The sequence below is a fragment of the Balaenoptera borealis genome (assembly GCF_965194805.1).
Source record: "Balaenoptera borealis genome assembly, chromosome: 2".
Classification (NCBI taxonomy): domain Eukaryota; kingdom Metazoa; phylum Chordata; class Mammalia; order Artiodactyla; family Balaenopteridae; genus Balaenoptera; species Balaenoptera borealis.
Genome location: NC_138867.1, coordinates 99550221 through 99574059, shown reverse-complemented (window position 1 = coordinate 99574059; position 23839 = coordinate 99550221). Strand labels below are relative to the sequence as shown.

The 23839-nt window shown below is 37.6% G+C and overlaps 1 protein-coding gene and 1 pseudogene across 2 annotated transcripts in view; one reads left to right on the top strand and one right to left on the bottom strand.

Moving 5' to 3' along the window:
- LOC309622085 (uncharacterized protein) overlaps nucleotides 1-17899 on the top strand; it is a gene marked incomplete at its 5' end in the record, with an annotated part of 40949 nt that extends 23050 nt beyond the window's left edge. Inside the window, one exon of the mRNA XM_082378430.1 lies at nucleotides 17565-17899. The remainder of the gene's footprint in view (nucleotides 1-17564) is intronic.
- Nucleotides 6770-11235, bottom strand: LOC309622483 (protein mago nashi homolog 2 pseudogene; annotated as a pseudogene). Its single transcript has one exon. The product of its transcript is annotated as a protein mago nashi homolog 2 pseudogene (transcript).
- Nucleotides 17900-23839: the final 5940 nt, after the last annotated feature.

Here is a 23839-nt window from a genome sequence, read left to right as displayed (position 1 = left end):
CCCCAAATTTGTTCTCATACAACATACTGTTGAAAACTAGTAGGAAAATGGCTTTTATTTTATTTTCTTACTTTGATTTCAGATGGTTGATGTTTAAATAATTATCCTGAAAATTACTTTAGGACTGACAGTTAATGACTCAATGGAACAGTTCCACCTCTGACTCATGAAGTCTGGTATAAGTCATTTGACTCATCTGCTTCTCTCATTTAGGAAATGTCACTATAAATGTACCATAAGGTGCTGTGAAATACTTGAATGCACATATAAAATGTGGTGGCAAATTACAATGTTAGAGAGTCTTATTTTTAAATATAGTTTTATAAAACTTGAAACAGAGGTTTTAGTTTTGTTGGAGATCAATTTTGGGATAACTTATTTATGTAGGGGAAAAAAAAAACCCACCTCCCCTCCAAATGAAATATCTCATTAGAAGTTTTATAGCTTCTCCATGCTTCTGTCATTAGGTTAAATAAATAAATTGAAAGAAACAAACATTCAGTACTGGATTTAATGTAAAAGTTTTCCTAATTAAGTTAAAAAATCCACACAATATTCAGAGCCTACCATAAATTAAATTAATTAAATCAGTTGCTTATTACACTTTGGTTAAGTAGAATTAAACCTATCTGCAGCATAATTTTTTTAAGATTAAAAAATGTCATTCTCCTAATACTCTTACCATTAAACAGAAAGTACGATGTAATATATAAATGATATGCTTTTATTAGAATAACTGAAAACTTTTCTTTTTACAATAGGCTTCATTTTTTAGAACAGTTTTAGATTTACAGAAAAATTGAGAAGATAGTTTAGAGGGTTACCATATATCTCGTACCTAGTTTCCCCTATTTTCAACATTTTACATTATTATGGTATACTTGCTAAAATTAATGAACTGATATTGATACATTATTATTAACTACAGTCCGTGGTTTACTCAGATTTCTTAGTTTTACCCAATGCCCTGCTTGTGTCTCAGATCCCATTAAGATACCACATTACATTTAGTCATTATGTCCTTAGGCTCCTCTTGGCTGTGACACTTTCTCAGACATTTCCTAATTTTTGATGACTTTGAAAGTTTTGAGGACTACTAGTCAAGTAGTTTGTAAGATGTTCCTCTATGGGGATTTGTCTGATTTTTACTTCATTATTAGACTGCGACTATGCGTTTTTGGGAGAATACCACAGAGGTGAAGTGCCATTTTCATCACATCATGTTAAGGCTACATATGTCTACTTGATTTATCACTGTTGATGTTGACTGGCTGATGTAGTGTTTCTCATTCTTTTTCCCACCTTCCCATACTGTACTCTATGGAAGGAAAACACTATTCACAGACAACACTTACGGAGTTTCCTTAACTCTGTAAGTCAGGAGTTATGGTCTCTATCCTTCAGGGTAGAGTATCTACATAAATTATTTCTTAATTCTTTTGCATGGGAGATTAGCCTCTTCTCCCCCATTTATTTATTTATTCAATCATTTTTTATATTAGTACGTACTCATGGATTTTTACTTTATATGTTGGTTTATAATCCCACGCTACTTTATTTTGTGGCTCAAATTGTTCCAGCTTTTTGCCATTGGGAGTTCTTTCAGTTGGCTCCGTTGCTGCTTTGATACACTACACCATTGTTTTTTGTTTGTTTGTTTTAGCATTTCCTTACTTTCTGGCACTACGAGATGATCTGGTCCTATCTGGGCATAGCTGACAACTTAAAAAAATTATATTCTAATTTCTTGCTAATTAGGAGAATTGACAATTATAATAAATTCTTATTTATCTCTCAGCCAAACTGTCAGAGAATCCAAATAACTATTTTTTCTGCATTTAAGATTGCAAGAAATAATCATGAGATTAATATGAATTCAATTTTGTTTTCTATAATTTTATAGCCATAATACAGCATTACAATTATAATAGAATTTATAGTGATGATTAAGATAAAAAGATTTAAATGTATTAAGTATAAGTTTAATACTGTTTATTATATTCTAATTTTTTTTAAAAATTAACAGTTTAAATGTCATATATAAAACAGTCGTATGTCCAACCATCACAGATAATTGGAATTTTACCTAAGGAAGCTGAATAATTTGTTTTTAACCATGTGGGTAAATCCGAACATTTGTTAGGCTATAAGGCATGTTAGATAACATTAGTTAACATTAGAGTTCTCACAAATGGCAAGATTAATAGATATTAAAAGTATTAACACAAGCAAAAGTATATAGCATAGTGCTGACACATTTGTTTGAACCTTAGTAGTCAGGCTAAGGCACGCCAGAGATAAATATGAAGCCTTATGACACATGCTAGCCTAGATATGTTCTATTTTCTCAAGGATACCTAACATGACTTCAGAAGGCTGAATGTGGCCTGTAAAGGTCCCTTTGATGTTCAATGTTCAGATATCAGTGACTCCTAGAGGCTGCTGTGTCTCTAGGTGACCCTGAATGAAGCCTGAGAGCAGTTCTTCTGCTGACTCCTCATAGCAAGAGAGTGTAAGAATCCACTCTTTAAGTTTTACTGACGGATTAAAAAAAACATGGCTTATATTGGCTCTGCAGTGATCACTCATGTCAATATATGTGCATTGTTAGAGTCACACACTGCTCTGCCTTCTTCTGGGCTGTTCCTTGCAGATGGCCCTCAGAGCCTATGGGATTGCAGTGGCTAAAACCAAACTAATGAACAGAATGGTTCTGTTCCTGAAAAAGGCAAGGATTTCCCACCCCCTTAGTTTTTTTTTGTTTTTTTTTAAATTTTATTTATTTATGGCTGTGTTGGGTCTTCGTTTCTGTGCGAGGGCTTTCTCTAGTTGCGGCAAGCGGGAGCCACTCTTCATCGCGGTGCGCGGCCCTCTCACTATCGCGGCCTCTCTTGTTGCGGAGCACAGGCTCCAGACGCGCAGGCTCAGTAGTTGTGGCTCACGGGCCTAGTTGCTCCGCGGCATGTGGGATCTTCCCAGACCAGGGCTCGAACCCATGTCCCCTGCATTGGCAGGCAGATTCTTAACCACTGCACCACCAGGGAAGCCCCCCCTCAGTTTTTTTGTTGATGGGTTAGATAGCAACCCTATATTATACCCCAATTTTTGCTTTCATAAAGAAAGGTATAGTCTTGCAGATTAAAAAGTAACTATTTAAATACAGTAAGCATAAAACTAGTTGACTTTATTATTGTCCTATGTATTACTGTTTTATATTTATTATATATTTTCCTATATAAAATTCTTATCTTCTACATGTTTTTCACAGTTCAAAGTGTTACGGCCATTACGCAATTTAAACTTCACAATAACCCAAGAAGGAAAGCAGAATGGGTATCTTCTTTCATTTTACATATTAGGAGAGAGGCTCAGAGTGGTAAAGAAATTTAACAGAAAAAAAATCAGAACTGAATTTTGAAGCCCTGTTTTTTTTTGTTCCAAATTCAGTGCTCTTTCCATGAACTATACCAGTGTTTCCCACAATGAGGTGATTTTAGGTAGTACACAGATTAATATTTTTTAAATATTTGAATATATAAAAATATAAATATCACCTCAAGCTTATGATATCATGGATATTATTTTAGGGAATTCCCCCAAAAGTAATTTTTAAAAAGTAGGTTATATTTTAGAATGACTAGAAAAACTGTATGATAGCCTGCATTTGCCTGACCAGATAAGTTGTATGTGTTATATAAACACCATAAACATCTAAAAAGTAAAACATGTTATATAGATGCTGAAGATTTTAAAATACTTCATCTTTCTTGTGGAATTTTTGGCAATTTTAATTATAGTAATAATTAGTATTTCTCTTTATACTTTTATTATAACTAAATCAAATGTCACATGAAAGCATCAACCAGCCACATTTAATGCTCCTAAAAGAAGTAAGAGATTGTTTTTCCTCAGGCAAAAGAAATTGATTTCTAATTTGGAAGTAAAAAGCTTCAGGCAAGTAGAATTAACGCACATGGATTTTGATTTTCTGAAATGGAGAGGCAATAAGATGTCCGACAAAGTGCATTGGTCTGAGAATTACAAGTGCTGGGGTTCAGTCTTAGTTCTGTGACTTTAGGCAAATGATCTTTTAAAGAAAATATTTATACAACAAAGAGGATTAAAGTTTCTTTTTCTAAGAGTCCTTTTAGGTCTGATTCTCTCTGAGTCAAAAATTCATCCCAATCAATTTTCTACCCTATGGAGCAGTTAAATATAGTGGATTTGAGGTGACAATCCTATTTGATTCCTGAGGGCCTATTAGAATGGTACTCTCTCTCCATCAATTCTCCTGTGTAGGCCCCATATCCTTTGGGGATATTTCCTTTGTCTCATGGTTAATAGGGAAGGAGGTATGAAAGATATTTTCCTCCTCTCTCCAGAATCACCTTTACTTTTTTTTTTTTTTGGTAGACATCTTTTCTTTTACAAAGAAAGGGACAGAGTAAAATAATTTGTTCAATTTACCTATAGTGATGGAATAGAAGGCTGAAGATTAAAGCAAACATATTGTATCCTACCCGGGTTTCTTTTCTGATTTTCATTATTTTCAGATAGTGAATGGAGGAATATGTCTACCTTTTTTTAACCACATCATACATACATCAGTTAGAAATAATTTGAAGTGGTTTAAAGGAAATAGACCTTTTCTTTTAAACATTCAAAATTTAGTTAGAACAGGTTAGGATATATTGCTGTAATAAACAACCCCAGGTTCACTTATTGTTTGTGTGACATGTGGTTATTATAATTTAATTACAGCTCTGTTCCATATTTTCCTCTTTCAGATACACAGCTTAACATAACCTCCACCATCTAGACATCACCGGTTGCTGAATAAGAGAAAAGAGAGCATGATAAATTATACACTCACTCTTAAAATCTTCAACCTGAAAATGACACATATAGTTTCTATTCATTTGTTTCAAGGCAGGTGTCATGCCTTCACCACTTTTTAAAAATGTTTCTCATGTTATCTTTTATAACAATGATCTTGAAAACTACGTGGATATTCAGTTTTATCTCATACCTCTCTGTCCAGAATTCCAGTTTATCTTGCACATTTCAAACCAAGATTAACTAAAGATCTGTTTTAATCAGAAGGCAAATAAAGATTATAAAGTATTATATATTTTTTATTCAGAATTTACTTGTGCTATTGGCACATCTTTCTATACTCACTTGCTAAGCTATGGTCTCTCATCTCTGTTTGTACTTTCCTATGAACCCTGATTTACCCACCTCAGTGGCTAAGAAGAAACCAAAAATTGCTCCATATTTTTTCCCCTTTCTTTTATTTTTTTTTAAATTAAAAAAATTTTTTTAAAATATTTATTTATTTATTTGGTTGCGCCGGGTCTTAGTTGCAGCTGGCGGGCTCCTTAGTCGTGGCATGTGAACTCTTAGTTGCGGCATGCATGTGGGATCTAGTTCCCTAATGAGGGATCAAACCTGGGCCCACTGCATTGGGAGCGTGCAGTCTTAACCACTGTACCACCAGGGAAGTCTCATTTTCCCCTTTCTTTTAATGTCACAGTAGCAACTCCTCAACTTGCCACACAGCTTGTCGGGGCTCATGAGAGCCAGGACTACTGAGCAGACCTGAGTTCCTAAAACACACAGCTCTACCCTTAATCAGCCTATACTACCAGTAACGTTCCTAAAGGCACAGGCAGATCCAGATTTTAATAGGGCATGAAAATTATCCATTTCTGGAGGCCCTTTTAAAAAAAATAGACAAAATTAGATTCATTTCTTAGAAGGGGCCCATGAAAATGAGGAACACTGAAGCTTAAACTTTGTTAGCTTCATGGTTAAAACTTCACTGCCAAGGAAATTCGTATGTATGTATATCTCCAAACAAACACCACTCCACAAAAAAGTGTGTACGTGTGTGTGTGTGTGTGTGTGTGTAAAAGCAAAAACAACACAGCCATAAGAACACTATTTCAATCTGGGATTTTATCTCCTTTCTCCAACATCGAATCTAGTGAGTTTAACTGGACCATCTAAATGGTGAAAGTTGGTGAAAGTTGAACCTCAGCTTTCAAAACTCTTGTGTAAAATGAAGTCTGGAGTAATGAAATGTGCTAGAATGCAAAAGAGCAAGACAGAGAACGTAAAGTTGAGCAAGCCTGAATTCTTAACTTAGACATTTTCCTGGGTGGGGATCAGGCCTGTTTCACCTAAACCTTTAAAAAGAGAAGACACCCAGAGAGAGATTACTCCTGTAAGTTCTCTTTACCTTTGAAAGCATCTTCCTTATACAATCTAGAACATTGTCCTTCTTCTGGGCAAGGGGTCAGCCAGGAGCTCTTCCTGGGTGGCACAGCCATGAAGCAGAGCAAAGCAGGAAGTTGGCTGGGGCGGTAAAAGGACGTGGGGGGCTGATTGAAGCAAACATACTCTCCTGCCGTTCTCATCTCCAGGCTTTAAAGTAATTCTTCCATTTATTCATTAACACCCATGAGAAATTTAGAAACTATTGGTATTTATTTATTTATTTATTTATTTTTCAGGCTTTGATATGTTTTATTGGAGCAAAACTTCAATAAAGGTGGCTTTTATTTACAGAATTTAATGTGTGTGGGGACTATCCAATCCACTTGGACCCAAGTGAAGATAATCATTAAGCCTGTTTATGTATTTTCTTATTTTCAATTTGCATACAAAAGAAGCTTGCTTCACATTCATAAAAACCCCAATATCATAAATGACAAACCCTCCCTCACCCATCCCTTAATTAAATATAAACAAGTTTCAAAAAACACACAATTTAGGTTGGTTTAATCTTGAAATGTAATCCAATAAGACTAAAAACTAAACATTTCAGGTCCTGTACCAAATAGTAAAATACTCGAAGGCCTTCAGGATCCTATGACTGATTAACATCAATAAGAGAACCTATTTTTGATGTGGTAAAAGAAATGTGTTCATCTCCAATTACAATTTCAAGCTCCTGCCGGCCAGCCCTGTCAGGGGGAGGCCACAAAGCATCATCTTCTTTTGTAATTTCACTGTCATCAATAATTCTCTTCAGTTCTTCCATTACACTCTTGTGTACATAAGCCTCCTTTCTGATCATAACATCATTTTTATAATTGCTGTTGTTAGCATATCTAAGTTTTCCGTCTGGCCGAAACTCAAATTCCAGAAACTCGTGTCCAAACTTGCCCTTGTGCCCTACATAGTAGCGCAGGTAGAAATCGCTGGCCATAGCCATCTTTGTCCCCGAAAAGCCCGCCGAAGGCCCAGCCAACGTGCCGCCGGGCGCCTGGCAGTGACCGGTATTTATTTTATTAAAGTGTTTCAATTGTTTGCTCTGACTGATCAAGATGTTTCGTTTGTCTGTTATTTATGCAGCATTATTTTTAAAAGATAAAAATCTCACCCTAATTAAGAAGGAGGTAAAGAAGTTGGCTAAAAAGATACTAATGGACTTAAAACAGCTCTGTCTCTCTCTCATGGGTCATAGTTTCTACCTCCCTCTTTGCTTCTGCTCATTATCTGCCTGGTGGCTAATTTCTGCTTACGGTTTCTGGTCCCTTTCTGCTTTTACCTGACTTGGAGTTGTTACAGTACTATGCTAGGTGCTAGAAATATAGTACTGAGTAAGACAGCCCTGACCCTCGTGGGACTCACAGTATGGCAGGGACTAGTAGTCAGAGAGAGAGAGAGAGACAGAGAGAGACAGAGGGGAGATAAGCTATGAAACAAAAACACACGACACTGTGAGACCATACATGAAGGCAGTATAATATAAACTGTGGATCATGGTCCACTCACCGATCTAGTGGCTTAAGACCAGTATTTTTAATAAAAGGAATAACAGAAAATATCAGACTAAATCACACTTAGTAAGGTAAGTATTATTTTGTGAATTTTTAAATTTCAGTTTATAATAGTCAGTGAATAAACAGACAAAAATCCAGGACCATAGGGAGTGTGCTTTCTAGGAGAAAGATAGATAATAAGGTAAATTAGTAAGGTATAGAATATATTTGAAGGTGATGAAACTGAAAAACAAAAGGCAAGGAGGAATATATAAAATGTCAGGGGTATGGGTTGAAATTTTAGGAACAGTAGCCAAGGAAGACTTCCATGGGAAGGTGCCTTTTGGGTAAAGACCTCAAAGAACTGGGGCAGTAAGTCATATGGATATTTGGAGGAGGAACATTCCAGGCAGAAGTAATAGCCAGTGCAAAGGCACTGATCGTACCTGGCCTGTCTGAGTTTGAAGAAAAGCAAGGCCAAAGTGAGTAAAGGGGAGTGAATGGGAGACATAGCAGGCTATGAGGGAAAAGGGCAAGTGGGGTTTCTGGAGCATGTAAGGCCTTTGGTTTTGACTCTGTGTGAGATGGGAAGCCATTGGATGATGTTGAGCAACAGAGTAACATGATCTGACTTATGTTTTAATAGGATCACTCTGGCTGCTAGATTCAAAATAGTTTTAAGGGAGGTAAAGGCAGAAGCAGGAACACCAGAATGTAAGCTCTGTCAGGACAAGAGTTTTTAACAGTCTTATTCACTTTGTATCTCTCGTGCTTTATAGTAACTGGCACATAGAGATGTTCAGGAATGAATATTTCCCTGTGTGTGTACCAGATCAGTATATGAAATATATTTCTTACTGTGGGTCAAAGTCATAAGGATTAAAAGCTCCTCTCTTGGAGGAAATTGGCCTAGTCTTGGTCAGGAAAAGGAGCTCTGGAAATTGACATTCAGGCTGGGAGTTGAAGAACAAGCAAGAGGAGGTTGGGGATGAAGAGAAGAGAAGAATTTTTCAGGAGTTGTAAACTTGGGAATCATCGGCACATGCATAGTATTTGAAGCTCTCTGCAGGTGTTTCTGTCTGTGTGAAAGCAAGCAGCAAAATTAAAACCATTGCAAACCACCTCCACTTTCTGTTTCTTATTTTTTTGTACTCATTTCCTATAACATTTTCCCTTTTGAAAAATAACATATAGTAGTCATTTTTTAAAAAATGTATAAATCTTTAAGGCAGTTTCCTGTATCATTTAATAATGGGAAAAGTCAATGAACTATAAAATTCATATTTAGGTTTTTTTTTTTAACCTAAAGTGTACATTGTGGTGATTGGATACACACATATATTGTGAAAGGATTTCCCCCATCTAGCTAATTAACACATCCACCACCTCACATATTTATCTTTTCTTTTTTTTTGTAAGAACATTTAAGTTCTACTCTCTTAGCAATTTCAGTTATACAATACCGTGTTATCAACTATCGTCACCATGTTTTATGTTAGATCCTCATACCTTACTCATTTTACTAACCTCTCCTTATTCCACCCCCCCATCCCCACCCAAGCCCCTGGCAAGCACCTTTCTTCTCTTTATTTCTATGAGTTTGACTTGTTATTTTAGATTCCACATATAAGTAATATCATGCAGTATTTGTCTTTCTCTGTCTGGTTTATTTGACTTAGCTTAATACCCTCAAGTTTCATCCACGCTGGTGCATATGGCAGGATTTCCTTCTTTAATATGGCTGAATAATATTCCATTGTATATATACATATCACATCTTCTTTATCCACTCACCCATTGATGGACACTTAGAATTGTTTCCCTTTCTTGACTATTGTGAATTATGCTGAAGATTGTTTCCCTTTCTTGGCTATTGTGAATAATGCTGCAACGAACATGGAGTTCAGATATCTCTTTGATATCCTGTTTTCACTTCCTCTGTATTATACCCAGAAGTGGGATTGCTGGATCATATGATAGTTCTATTTTTAATTTTTGGTGGAACCTCCATACTGTTTTCCAAAGTGGCTACACGAATTGACATTCCCACCAACAATGTATGAGGGTTCCCTTTTCTCTACATCCTCACCACCCTTATTGCTTGTCTTTTTGATGATAGCCATTCTAACAGATGTGAGGTGATAACTCATTGTGGTTTTGATTTGCATTTCCCTGATGATTAGTGATGTTAAGTACGTTTTCGTATACCTGTTGGCTATATACATGTCCTCTTTGGAAAAATATCTATTCAGTTCTTCTGCCTATTTTTTAATCAAATTATATGCTTTTTGTCCAGGAGATGTATGAGTTCTTTATATATTTTGGATATTAACCCCTTATCAGATGTATGATTTGAAATATTTTCTCCTATTCTGAAGGTTGCCTTTTCATTCTGTTGATGGTTTTCTTTGCTGTGCAGAGCTTTTTAGTTTGATGTAGTCCCACTTATTTGTTTTAGTTTTTGTTGCCTTTGCTTTTGGTGTCAAATCCAAAGAAAAAAAAATCATTGTCAAGACCGATATCAAGGAGCTCGCTGCTCACTGCCTATATTTTCTTCTAGGAGTTTTATGGTTTCTGGCCTTACTTTCAAGTCTTTAATCCATCTTGAGTTGATTTTTGTGTATGCGGTAAGATAGTGGTCCAGTTTAATTCTTTTGCATTCTGCTCCATTGATCTATGTATCTGTTTTTATGCTAATACCATACTGTTTTGATTACTATAACTTTAAAATATAGTTTGAAACCAGGAAGTGTGTGGGAATTGCCTGGTGGTCCAGTGGTAAGGACTCGGTGCTTTCACTGCCGTGGGCCTGGGTTCAATCCCTGGTTGAGGAACTAATATCCTGCAAGCTGCACATCACAGCTAAAAATTAAAAAAAAAAAAAAGAAGTCAGGAAGTGTGATGACTTCAGATTCATGGATAGTTTAGGTATTCCACATTTTCTGAGGCTGTGTCTTGTTACCTTTGAGTCCATGCTTCAGTTTTGAATAGTTAGCATGTGATTCCTCAGTATAGGCACTGGTGTAGTTATATCATCAGCCCAAGGGACTAGCAATATTTTTTTCTCCTGACTCTTCATGTACAGTGTTTACAACATTGGTTTCATTTTATTTTTATTTTATCTTGTTTTATTTTATTTTGCTAAGTCAGCTTCTGCTGCGATGGTGATACATACACACTGTAATTTCAGCAAATTTAAATCTAAAACAGTTCACTTAAAGCAGGGCTTTCTATCTAAGCACATGTTTGATATATATATTTTCTCAGGGAAGTTCAGTGTTCTTCATTAACTTCTGGTATTTCTTAAGTTGTAAAATAGACTTAGGATACATAAAAGCATATTGTTTAGAATAATATCACAATTTAAGCTCTAATAGAATCTAATTCTAACTTTACTAATTAAAAACTTGTAACATTTGACTTGTTTAAAAATATCAAATTAGAAAATATTTAACATGTTTTAAAGAACATTAATAAGGGGCTTCCCTGGTGGTGCAGTGGTTGAGAGTCTGCCTGCCAATGCAGGGGACACGGGTTCAAACCCTGGTCTGGGAAGATCCCACATGCCGCGGAGCAACTAGGCCCGTGAGCCACAATTACTGAGCCTGCGCGTCTGGAGCCTGTGCTCCGCAACAAGAGAGGCCGCGATAATGAGAGGCCCGCGCACCGCGATGAAGAGTGGCCCCCACTTGCCACAACTAGAGAAAGCCCTCGCACAGAAACGAAGACCCAACACAGCCATAAAAAAAAAAAAAAAGAACATTAATAATTGTTTCAAATAACATTTTTCTTATTATAAGTAAAATATTGCCATTGTAGAAAATATAGAAAACACATAAAAGTATAAAGAAGAAAACAAAAATCATCTGTAGTCATATCACTCAGATACAATATCAATATTTACATCTTACAATATTTCCTTCCAGTTTCTATGCATATATTTAATGTATATATATTTTTCAGTATACTATGATATACTAATAGTGGGAAGAGTTTATTGAACACTTACTATGAGCTGGCACCAGGCTAAGTACTTTACATATATTATCTCATTTAATCATCACCAGGCCCTTATGAAAATATGTACTATTAATTATCCCCATTTTATAGATAAGGAAACTGAAGCTCAGAAAGGTTTAGTAACATGTTCAAGGTCATACATGTAGAAAGTATTTGAGGGACTTCCCTTGTGGTGCAGTGGTTAAGAATCCTCCTGCCAATGCAGGGGACATAGGTTCGATCCCTGGTCCAGGAAGATCCCACATGCCGCCGAGCAACTAAGCCCGTGCGCCACAACTACTGAACCCCCCGCACTCTAGGACCTGTGTGCCACAACTACTGAGCCCGCATGCCTAGATCCCGTGCTGCACAATAAGAGAAGCCACCACAGTGAGAAGCCCGTGCACCACAATGAAGGGTAGCCCCTGCTCGCTGCAACTAGAGAAAGCCCGCGTGCAGCAATGAAGACCCAACTCAGCCAAAAAAAAAGAAAGTATTTGAGCCAACTCTAGAATGTAGGTTGATCTGACTACAAAGCCTAAAACAAAGCTGATGGCCTATATTCTCTACTATTACCCTGACTTGCTTTTGTCATTTGCCATTAGATTTTGTGAATTTCTCCAAGTCACTAGATGTTCTTCTTAGAATGATTATAAGGGCTGTTGAGTGGTGTGTTTTGTCAGGCATACCATAATTACTTTAAACATGTCTCTTTGGGCATTTAGGTTGTTTCCAACTTTGAAGGTAAGGACCACGTGTGAGTCATCTCTGTAGCCCCAGCATCTAGCAAAGTGGCTGGCACTTTGTTTAGGCTCAAAATGTCAGCTGAACGACTAGTTAGAGGGAAGAAAAAGGAATTCATCTAAGGTAAATGACATAAAAGATGGAAGACAGGCAGGGATGGAAGTGACATATTTATGGGAAAATAGGAAAATGAAGGAGGAATCCTAGTTGACAGAAACAGAGAGAACCAACAGGGGATGGTTTTCATTAGGCACTCTGAGTTGTAAAGAACAGAGAAACTCATTCAGACTAACTTTCTTAAGATGGTAGTTATCAATAAGGAAAATAGTGATACCATAGGAATTTAACTTTAGAACAATTATGGGCTCCCCTCTTAATATATCTCTACTATATTCTTTGAATCTGTTTCAAGGTATCTATTTGCTTCTCCTCCAATTACCAGCTGCTTCACATAGTCTTTTTTCTGCCCGTATATGTTCTTTACCCCACGGATTAAGTCAACATTTCGGCTCACTTATGGCTCATTATTACCCATCTATCCTCTTTCTACCTCATGATCTTTCTGATTTTGCTCCCGGAGCTAAATTGCCTAATGTGGGCTTGAAAGGCACAAAGATTGACGTAACCAAGATAGTGGTTCTGGGAATAATGTTGGAAGGACAGGTGTGAGCAGGTCATCGTTAGCTCTTCACTACAGCCACAACAGACAATGTACAATTCTCTGTCCCTTTGAACATGCTGTTCCCTCTGCTTGAAATACACATCTTGAAAAAGCCACGCTTCTGTTCTCTCACAGTACCCTGTGTATACCTCTAGCATAATATCTATAATTCTTTGTTATAATTATCTATTTACTTTGTCATGACTGTATAATAAACTTTACAACAGCAAGGAGAATGAATGAATACATTAATCAAACTTTATTTACATTTATTTTATACTAGCATCCATTTATTCACTCATGCCATAATTTGTTGAGTATCTATGCCAACGTACAAGGCACAGATAAATAGAATGTAAGAATGGACAGGTCCTTCTGTGTTACCCATGAGTAGACCCCAAACTATTACAGCTAGGCCAAAAGCTCTCACACTGTCTCATATTAATATACTTTTAGACAAAATAATGCTTTGAGTCCCCAAGAGAAGGGGAAAAAGAAAGGCAAAAATAATATGACCAGTAGTGATAAAGTTATCCTGCACCTAAAATGCTTAAGACAGGTTGGCCACCGGACTTGATCATTGTGGTACCTCTGATGTACCACATAGGCAGAACTGCAGGAGAGATTTAGAGGCATGATAAACATTTTTGCCACCTGCCTCCTGTGTGACACTCTCCTTTAAGGACAAGGGAATGGTTTTTCAGTGTTCTACAAAATTGGCACAATAATGAACAGCTGACATCTTATCTCATTTCTTGCTGGTTTTCCCATAGTAGTGAAGCAGCCAGCCCTAACATTCTTAAGTCTAGAATAGTCTTGAGATAGGACTATTTCCTAAATAACTTTACAGAGCAAAACAAAAAGAGAAGGGTGCAGGGCAATCATTTTGTTACCTTCTTAAGTTTGATTTTTATTTTTCAAATGTTTTTCATCTATTAGAAAGGAGGCATGTAAGAAAGGAGGTATTACCTGATGTTCGGCACATTACATGTTCAAAACAAAACAAAAACACCAGCTGCATACCCAGGTTGTACCTTGTTGGAATGTACAGTGTATTAATTTCTATGATATCATTAAAGGCTCAGGCTTTTTCTGTTTTGCACTGTGTCATCTTTGGCATGTTGGTTCTTGCTCTGAGGCATGTCCCCATATGATCAAAAGATGATATAAGATGATATGTCATCAAGTTGAAGAGGAGGACTCACTTTCTTCCATGGGTCTATTATTATCATCCAGGAGAAACTTCTGCTGGACACCCCCTAGTAGGCTTCCTGTCATGTCTCATTGGCCAAAGTTGCTTCACGTGCCCATGCTTAAACCAGTTGTTGGCAAGGGGAATGGGATGACAATAATTGGCACCAATCAAGATCACTGGGGAGGGGTCTAGTCTGCCTTAAATCTCAAGGCTACCCTAGACCTGAGGAAGCAGGGGTTCTCTTAGCAAGGAACAAATCTGGGGTGTAGGCTATAGAGAAGGATGGCTGTAGAGAAGATGGCCTACAGAATCAACAGGTTCTGCTGCACAAGTCCATGGCAGAGCAAAACAAGACACACAAACTCAAAGATACAGTGATCTGGGCTATTTAAGGGCAAATAGCCCTACATGCAGTATTCATTTTGACAGATTTATTATGTGGCTGTCTGGGGTGGCAAATAGGACATGGACTTTGAAAGCAGACAGGCCTGGTAACTTAGCAGTGCTTTAGCATGAGTGAAATGAACTTCTCTGCAATTCAGCTTCCTCCTTTATAAGACAGGGATAACAGTGCCTGCTTCTAAGAGCTATTATGAGGATTAAATCTTATGATGGACATAAATTGCCTATAACACTGCAGACATTCAAGTGTATATTTCTTCCCCCTTTATTGAAATTATAGTAATTCATAATGATGATTCCAAGTGATCAACAAAATGTTAAATTTAGTTCTGTATTTTGTTTGAAAGCAGGTATTTAATATATATTGGAAATATATTTGTCAAATCTGATTAAAATAAGAGATTCTAGGTTTGTAAAATATAAAAACTCAGTTATCCAGAGGCCCAGAATGGCTCATTAATAATAACAACTACCAATGTTTGAGAACTTGCTAGTTCTATGTACATTATATATATTTTCTCATTTTTTTAAACGGGGTTGGGGTGGGGTTGGTGGATGGTGTATGCTGTTGGTATCAGTGGATAAAGGTTAGGGATGCCGCTAAACAGCCTACAATGCACAGGACAGCTCCACGTGACAAAATATCTCAAAATTTACAATAAGTCTGTGGGTTAGGTATTTTTATCCTTATTTTATAAATGAGGAAATTGACCTTCCAAGAGGTTGAGAAGCCCAGGATCACATAGCTAGTAAGCAGAGAACATGGTTTTATCTGACTCTAAAGATCATGCTCTTTCAACTATAATGCTTTGCCTGAATAGGGTTAGAGAATGTCAGTAAGGGTGTCATTAAAGATTTATAAGATCCTTTACAATATCTACGAAAGATATAAGGTACTTGGGAATAAATCATTTTAAAATGTTGTATAAGTCCTTTAAGGAGCGGGGGAAAAAAACCATTGAAAGATACTGAAGGAGATTTAAATAAATTAAACCAAATAAAATGTACAATGTTCTTGGATAGTTAGTGTATTGTATTGTTTGAGAATATTAAATCCTGCTACAAAAGAAAAGAAAACAAATGAGATTAATAAAATTCTTTAGATGTGTTAAGTATAAATAAGAAGTTAGTATGTAGTGCACGTGTATGTTAAATAGGAAAGGGTGGAAGGACCAGGACATACTTAATTCTCATGAATCACTAAATACCTAAATATTCATGATATACTAAATATGCAAGAGGCACTTAATATTTAGGATACACTAAGTATGCATAGCATATGAAAGCACTCAATATTCATGAGGTCTTAATTCAACTTCCAACCATTTTTGGTACCCATTCTGGCCCCATGTATTCTCTACCCAGTAAACACAAATAAAACTCAAGATTGTTCAATAGGCTAATTGAAAACTACAGCTGTGACCAAGTGTATTTGGCCCTGAGTCTCTCCAATAGGGCAATTAAGTATCATTGGTCCAAGGCACCTAATGTCTGGGCTGCTTTGCTCAGACCTCAGCACTGGGCCTTGTAACCACACCATCAATGAGTAAGGCTCATGTGGTGGAGAGAGAAACAGAGCCAGGTACTGTGGCCCTTCCACCCAACTTGGATCCTATCCTAAGTGTATTAACTTACTCCTCTCTTTCTCCTGTTTCTCACTGTGTGTTAAAGTGGTTTAACAACCCATGTGATCTGAGCATTTTAATTTAGCCTTGAGCCTTTCTACCCTATGATGTCCGGGATAGCTTGCCAGGGAGCATACTTGGTGGCCACCATTGCATCAAGGTAATTTCCCACATGGCAGGAAGATGCAATACATGAAAAAGTCAATAGATTCAATGACATTCTAATCCGAACCTCCATATAACCTTTTTTCTTGTAACTGACAAGCTGACTCTAACATGTATATAATAAAGAAGAGCAAAAGTCCAAGATCAGCCAAGACATTCCTGAGGAAGAAGTGGAAAAAAGAGAAGAAGTAGGTTGTGGTGAAAGCACTTGCCCTATCACATAAGACTTATTATAAAGCTGCATTTTTTTTTAAAAATTTATTTTATTTAATTATTTATTTTTGGCTGAGTTGGATCTTTGTTGCTGCATGTGGGCTTTCTCTAGTTGAGGTGAGCAGGGGCCACTCTCCATTGCGGTGCACGGGCTTCTCACTGCAGTGGCTTCTCTTGTTGCGGAGCACGGTCTCCAGGCACGCGGGCTTCAGTAGTTGTGGCGTGTGGGCTCAGTAGTTGTGGCTTGTGGGCTCTAGAGCGCAGGTTCAGTAGTTGTGCTGCACGGGCTTAGTTGCTCTGCAGCATGTGGGATCCTCCCGGACCAGGGATCGAACCCGTGTCCCCTGCACTGGCAGGCAGATTCTTAACCACGGCGCCACCAGGGAAGCCCTAAAGCTGCATTTATTAAGACCATGTAGTTTGTGGAAACAAGGATGGATTCAATATCCACTAGCAGTGGTGACACTTTGAGGAGAAAAGTGTCAGGAGCTTTGGGTATCAGCAAGGGCAGATTACCTGGTCTCAATCAGGTGAAGCAGTAGTTCAGAAAAATAATGGATACTATTGTGCATATGAAAAAACAGAGTAGTCCACAGAGTACAAAAAAAGTCACCCTCTGAGGACCTCAAAATAGTCTGGGAACACCTTGAGGAGCTGGAGTTCTTGCAAAGTTGTTGGAGCCAAGTCAGAGAAGTACTGTTGTTGCACTGTGACTCTCAGTTAGTCCCGGGCCGATGAGGATGAAACTGCCAGACTATGTAAGTTTTTATGTTTTATGTTTTTAAAAGGCCCTTTGGGGGACTTCCCTAGTGGCACAGTGGTTGAGAATCTGCCTGTCAATGCACGGGACACGGGTTCGAGCCCTGGTCCAGGAAGATCCCACATGCCGCGGAGCAACTAAGGCCCATGCGCCACAACTACTGAGCCTGCACTCTAGAGCCTGTGAGCCACAACTACTGAGCCCATGCGCCACAACTACTGAAGCCTGCGAGCCTAGAGTCCCTGTTCCACAACAAGAGAAACCACCACAATGAGAAGCCCGTGCACTGCAACGAAGAGTAGCCCTCACTCTCCTCAACTAGAGAAAGCCCGTGCAGCAACGAAGACCCAATGCAGCCAAAAATAAATACATAATTAAATAAATTTAAATTTAAAAAAATGCCCTTTGAAATAAAGAGGATGTTTTATATGTTGATTCTTGTAATATGCTGCTATGGGTTGAATTTTATTTTCCCCCAAAAATGTTGAAATCTTAACCCCTAGTATCTGTGAACATGCTTTTATTTGGAAATAGGGTCTTTGCAGATGATCAAGTTCAGATGAACTCATTAGGGTGACCCCTAATCCATTACGATTGTGGCCTCATAAAAAGGGGAAATTTGGACATAGAGATGGAGGCACAGAGAGAATGCCAGGGGAAGACTGGAGTTACGCTGCCACAAAGAACCACTGGACGCTAGGAGAATGACCTGGAACAGATCTTTCCCTAATGCTTTTAGAGGGAGCACGGCCCTGCCAATACCTCCATCTCAGACTTCTAGCTCCATTACTGTGAGATCATAAATTCCTGTTGTTTCAGGCACTCAGTTTACGGTACTTTGTTATGGCAGCCCTAGGAAACTGATACATATGCCAAGCATGACTTTGCTTTAGGACAGTTCTTTGGGATATAGACTCTGAGACAAAGATTTGCATTTAAGAGGTCTATCAGGAATGCTCTTGGGAAAAACACTGGAGCACGATTGGGCAGTGAGAAAAGGTGAACTTCAGTGTAGTTGCGACAGAGGTCTCCTATGGAATTTATGGGAAAATAGGTCTGGGATGGTTCTTCTGAGTTGTGCTAAACTGAGTTTGGGGTCTGGGCCTTTGCACCCCCATATGGACACCTAGGAAAGGTGTCTAACCTTGAGCAAGGCAGGTCTGTTCAGCTGAGGACGATTCCCAGTAAGGGCTCACACTGGCAGTTGGGAAAATGAGTGCCTTGGTCCTGAAGGGGAGATCTGGGTGATGCACTAAAGTATCTACTGCATTGTCTGATCATTTTTTCTTACCAAGATAAAAAAAATCTCAAATCACATATATATACTCATAGACATAATACTACTAAGTTTACCTTAAGTACTTACAATAAATTGAGGTAGTGAACTACTCAGAATAAACTAGTATGATATTTATAAAGCTTAATAGGCCTTGTTATATGTCCCAAAGGAAATAATTTTTCAATTTGTATACAAAAAGGGGAAGTCACTTAAGGCCCAGTAGTATAAATTGAGGTAAAAGTGCTGCAGGTGCTGGCCAGTTGAAAGCATTGTGGAAGGGGAAAGGGGGCTGGTGTACAGAACCAGCAAAGAGTGATCTGAGATCTGGGCAGAGCCCCAGGAAAAATCAAGGAAGTTAATTTTGTTTGTTTGTTTTTAGATCCTAATTTATTCATTGGAAATACTCTTTACTAAAAATGGTATAAACAATATTGACTGGAGATGTTCATAAATGTGGGAGAAGGCTCTGGGAATGGTCAGGAAAGTCTTTACAGAAGAGGTTGAACTTGAACTGAACTTTGAAGAATGATCAGAATTTCCATAGGCAAAAGGTATTTGTTCCAAATTTTTAAAAAAATTTTTACATATTTATTTATTTATGTATTCATTTTTTGGCTGTGTTGGGTCTTCGTTGTTGTGTGCAGGCTTCCTCTAGTTGCGGTGAGCAGGGGCTACTCTTCGTTGCAGTATGTGGGCTTCTCATTGTGGTGGCGTCTCTTGTTGCGGAGCACGGGCTCTAGGCTTGTGAGCTTCAGTAGTTGCAGTGCGTGGGCTCAGTAGTTGTGGCTCACTGGGCTTAGCTGCTCCGCGGCATGTGGGATCCTCCTAGACCAGGGCTCGAACCCGTATCCCTTGCATTGCCAGGCAGATTCCCAACCACTGTGCCACCAGGGAAATCCCTGTTCCAAAGTTTTTTCAGGGACCTGGGATGGGTTTTGAGAACCGCTTTGAACATAGGAGAAAATATTTAAATGATTTAGCTTTTGCTATCCTTTTACTTTCAATCTTCTTTGTATATTTGAATGTAAATATCTCCTGTAGTCATCATGTAACTGGATCTTGTTTTTTTAAAAATCCAGTTTGACACTCTACCTTTGATTAGATTTAGTCCATTCACATTTATGCCATTATTGGTACAGTTGGATTTACATCTGCCATTTGATTTTTTGTTTTCTATATATCATGTTGTTTTGTTCCTCTATTTCTCCTTACTGCTTTCTTTTCATTAAGTGAATATTTTGTAATGTAGCATCTTAACTTCATTAATGATTTTTTCCACTATTTTGGTGGTTGTTTCCTTAGTGATTACTCTAGGGCTTACCATATACCTCTTTATTTATCAGCATCAATCAGTTTCAGAAGTATACTAACTTAACTGCAGTGAGATGTAGAAACATTATTCCTTTATAGATTTATTCCCCTTACCCGTTTTTGTGTTATTATTGTTATACATATCTCATCTATATATCTATAAATGTCAAAAAACCCAACAATACATTGTTATAATTATTAATTTGTATAATTTTAATGTATTTTAAGGAAGATAAGAGGAGAAAGGAGAGCAAGTATATATTTTTGAACATCAATATATTCAGACTCTTAGTTACTTCTTTCAATAACTGATAAACATACCCAGAATAGAAGTGTTCCCAAATATCAGGTTCATTTTCTGTAGTTCTGTCCTAGCCTGCGTCTTGACCCAGTACCTCTTTATTGACTTGTTAGCTCACCGATGTCCACGAGCAGATGTTTTATATTTATTGCAGAGGTATAGCTGTCCTCAGCAAAAAGATCCAAAAGAATTACCTTATCTGCCACTATGAATCAGCTGACCTCACTCTGTTTTTTAAACAAAGCATCAAATCTTCTACTTAATGCTACTCCTCTTACTTCTACAACCCTCTTATTTATCAAATATTGAGTTTGCATACTTAGTCCCTCATGTTTATTTTATAAAAATGAAGAAAAGCTTATTTTATGGAAAATGTTATTCTGCTTTCTTGAACTGATTAAGGGAAAAGTGACTTAGGCAAGTTTCCTATTGAATAAGATGCAAAATATGTCCAGTTTATAGCAGAGAAGAGATCTAGAAGGATATTGTCCAAAAAGAAAGAGAAAACTCTTTCCCTCTGGGTTTCCCCTTTGGGAATTTCTCACATCATTTCAGGTCACTACCACCTGTCTTAGCTCCCTCAGGTATGGGTTCTTTCCTTTAAAGTGTTCAGTCAACCGATAGACAAAACCTCACTCTCCCACTAGATATGCCATCACTCTGTGTGGGTGTGTGTGTATGTGTGTGTGCACATATATATATATACACACACACCTATATATGCTTTCTAAAAATTGAGTTTCTGCTAATACTAATAGTTCCAATCAAATGTCACCTGATCTTTCTTATCTTCCCTCATTCCATGTTTATATCTTATTGCTCCCTCAGGGAGAGCCCTGGCTCTTGGTGGTATGACTCAATAGCAATTTCTACCTATCTGCCAGAGCTATCCAGCAGGATTGAGTCTCAGTTGCCCACAGCTGTAATCTGCTTAATAATAATAATAATTTTTGCTGCTCTTTTTTCCTTTCCCTGTCTCACTTCCCCATTCCTCTACTGCTGCTTCTGAGATTCGCCTCCGAAGTAAACTACCTGCACTCAAATCCTGGTTTCAGGCTATGCTTTGGGGAAGCTAAGTCTAAGACACACCGCACCCACCTACCCACTGACCCAAGTACCACGAAATGGTCTCGCAAAAACTACCAATATACAGATTCAAAGCACACTATTATATTAACAATATAGTAAACTATATGCAGAAGGTAAAATATTGTAAAATATCATTAAGAAAAATGTTACTTTCTCATATTTATATTTAAATTCTCAGTTCTTCCTTTTTATCATAAAATAGAATTTTATTATTAATATTAGGTTTATTTAAGAGTTAACTTATAGGCTAAAGGAAAGAGGGGGGAAAAGGAAGGATGCAAAGAAGGAAGAAGGAAGGAAATAAAAGACAGGAAGAGAGAGAAAAAATAAATCTATTTACAAGGTGAATGTTCTATCTTTAAATGACTTTCGTGAATCATGTACTTTAGCAATATGTCATTTGACCCGCAGATCCATGCCTCTAAGGAGCAAATATAAGAGTAAATGAGCACTGAAGCCCTGACTTAAAATTTTTTTTATCGAAGTATCATTGATGTACAACATTATATAAGTTACAGGTGTACAATGTAGTGATTCACAATTTTTAAAGGTTATACTCCATTTATAGTTATTATAAAATATTGGCTATATTCCCTCTGTTGTACAATATATCCTTGTAGCTTATTTTACATAGAATAGTTTGTAATAATTAATCCTCTACCCCTATATTGATTACCCCTCCCCACTTCCTGCTCCCCACTGGTAACCACCAATTTGTTCTCTGAAGCCCTGATTTTGATCTCAAACAAAAAGGAGGTAATATCACTTCATCAATGAGCTACTTATTAAAAAAAAAAAAAGCTTCATTAAAAAAAAAAAGCCTCTTATTTTTTGCCTGTCATCTCTGGTTCAGTTTTAGAATAGAAAGGAATAAACACAGGTGCATTCTCAGACCAGTACTTGCTTAATAAGAACGGTTTATCGCATGATATAACAAAACATCTCTCAACCCTTTAGAGAATAAAGAAAAATGCAAGTCTTTTACTCTAAAGCTACTATAGAGATAAAATGAAAATGTAATAGAGAAAACTGTAAACACACTATGAGGAAATCTGTATTAAAAATTAATTATAGTTAAAAAATTAATTGGAAATGTAAAAAAATCGTGGGGTATTCACAAAAATATTCACAGTAGGACTCTTTACATACAGTCTACTTCATTTTACTAACAAAAATGATATTATAAATTAGTGGGACAGATCCAACCCTCTTAAAGTAGAAATGTCCTTTGATCTTCTATATTTGTCTATATGGAAAATTCTATCATAAAGAACCTTTGTGGTGAAGAATAGAGAGTACAGTTATTTATGAGGCTGCCCTTTAATTCAACCAATGAGTTTAGTGGAAATGGTTTCCTATGACTTCCTTTGTCAGTCAGTGAGGTGCCCCTTCTCTCCCAGTTGGAGACGTCTTCCTCCTCAAGTTCTTAGCTGTGTCTAGGATGTTATGAGTGATTCCATCACTTGGAACCAGAATGCTGGCATTGATCTATTTGACCATCATCTGCCATTTGAACACCTGAAATCCCAAATAAGTCATGAAACAGTTCTGAGCTTGCCATAGCCATTGGATCTGGCTGTTGTTTTCACTCAACCAGGGTTAGCTTTCCAACTTCTACCTGGATTCTAAAAACAAAAGACCATGATTTAAGTCCTTGTTCTGCCACTATTTTTGGTGAATGAGTAAAGAGAAGTTGGATTGTCCAATAAATGACTGTAGAAGTCCTCTCTGGGTTGTCTGGATGAACTAGCTGGGGCAGGGGACCCTGCTCCCCTCACCACTGGAAGGGGCTGTGTCTCAAACAACTTCTTGTGGCACCAGTGGTTTCCTTTCTCCTCATGGGAAGAGCTGCACAACAAGCCAACTTCCACAGGAGCTAACGGCTAGTGTTCACAGACAAATGACACCTAAGCTCAGACTATTCAGCGCCCAAGCCCAGACTTTATGTCCCTTGCTTCTAAGTCCACTCTCATCTTGCCCTATAAAGAGAGAGCAACAGGGGGTGGTATCCCTCTCTTGAAGCACAGTCCTGTTATACATCCCACTTCACCCTGGCCCTACCTAACTCATCTCTTTGCAAGATGAACAGAGTATGGGGGACCCTTCTGCCTAAGGCATACGCAGAGTAACACTGCTGATGTTTGCAAAAGTGGTTGGCTTTTGGTATGATATTTTACTTCTTTGACCTTTAACTTCCGACTCTGTGAAAAAAGGAAAAAACAATACTTATCTCACAGGATTGTTTTGAAAGTTAAATTTATCTAGTCTTTCAACCCATTCCCAAAACACTATTGAGTTAGCTCTTGTTAAAGAGAAAAACCAC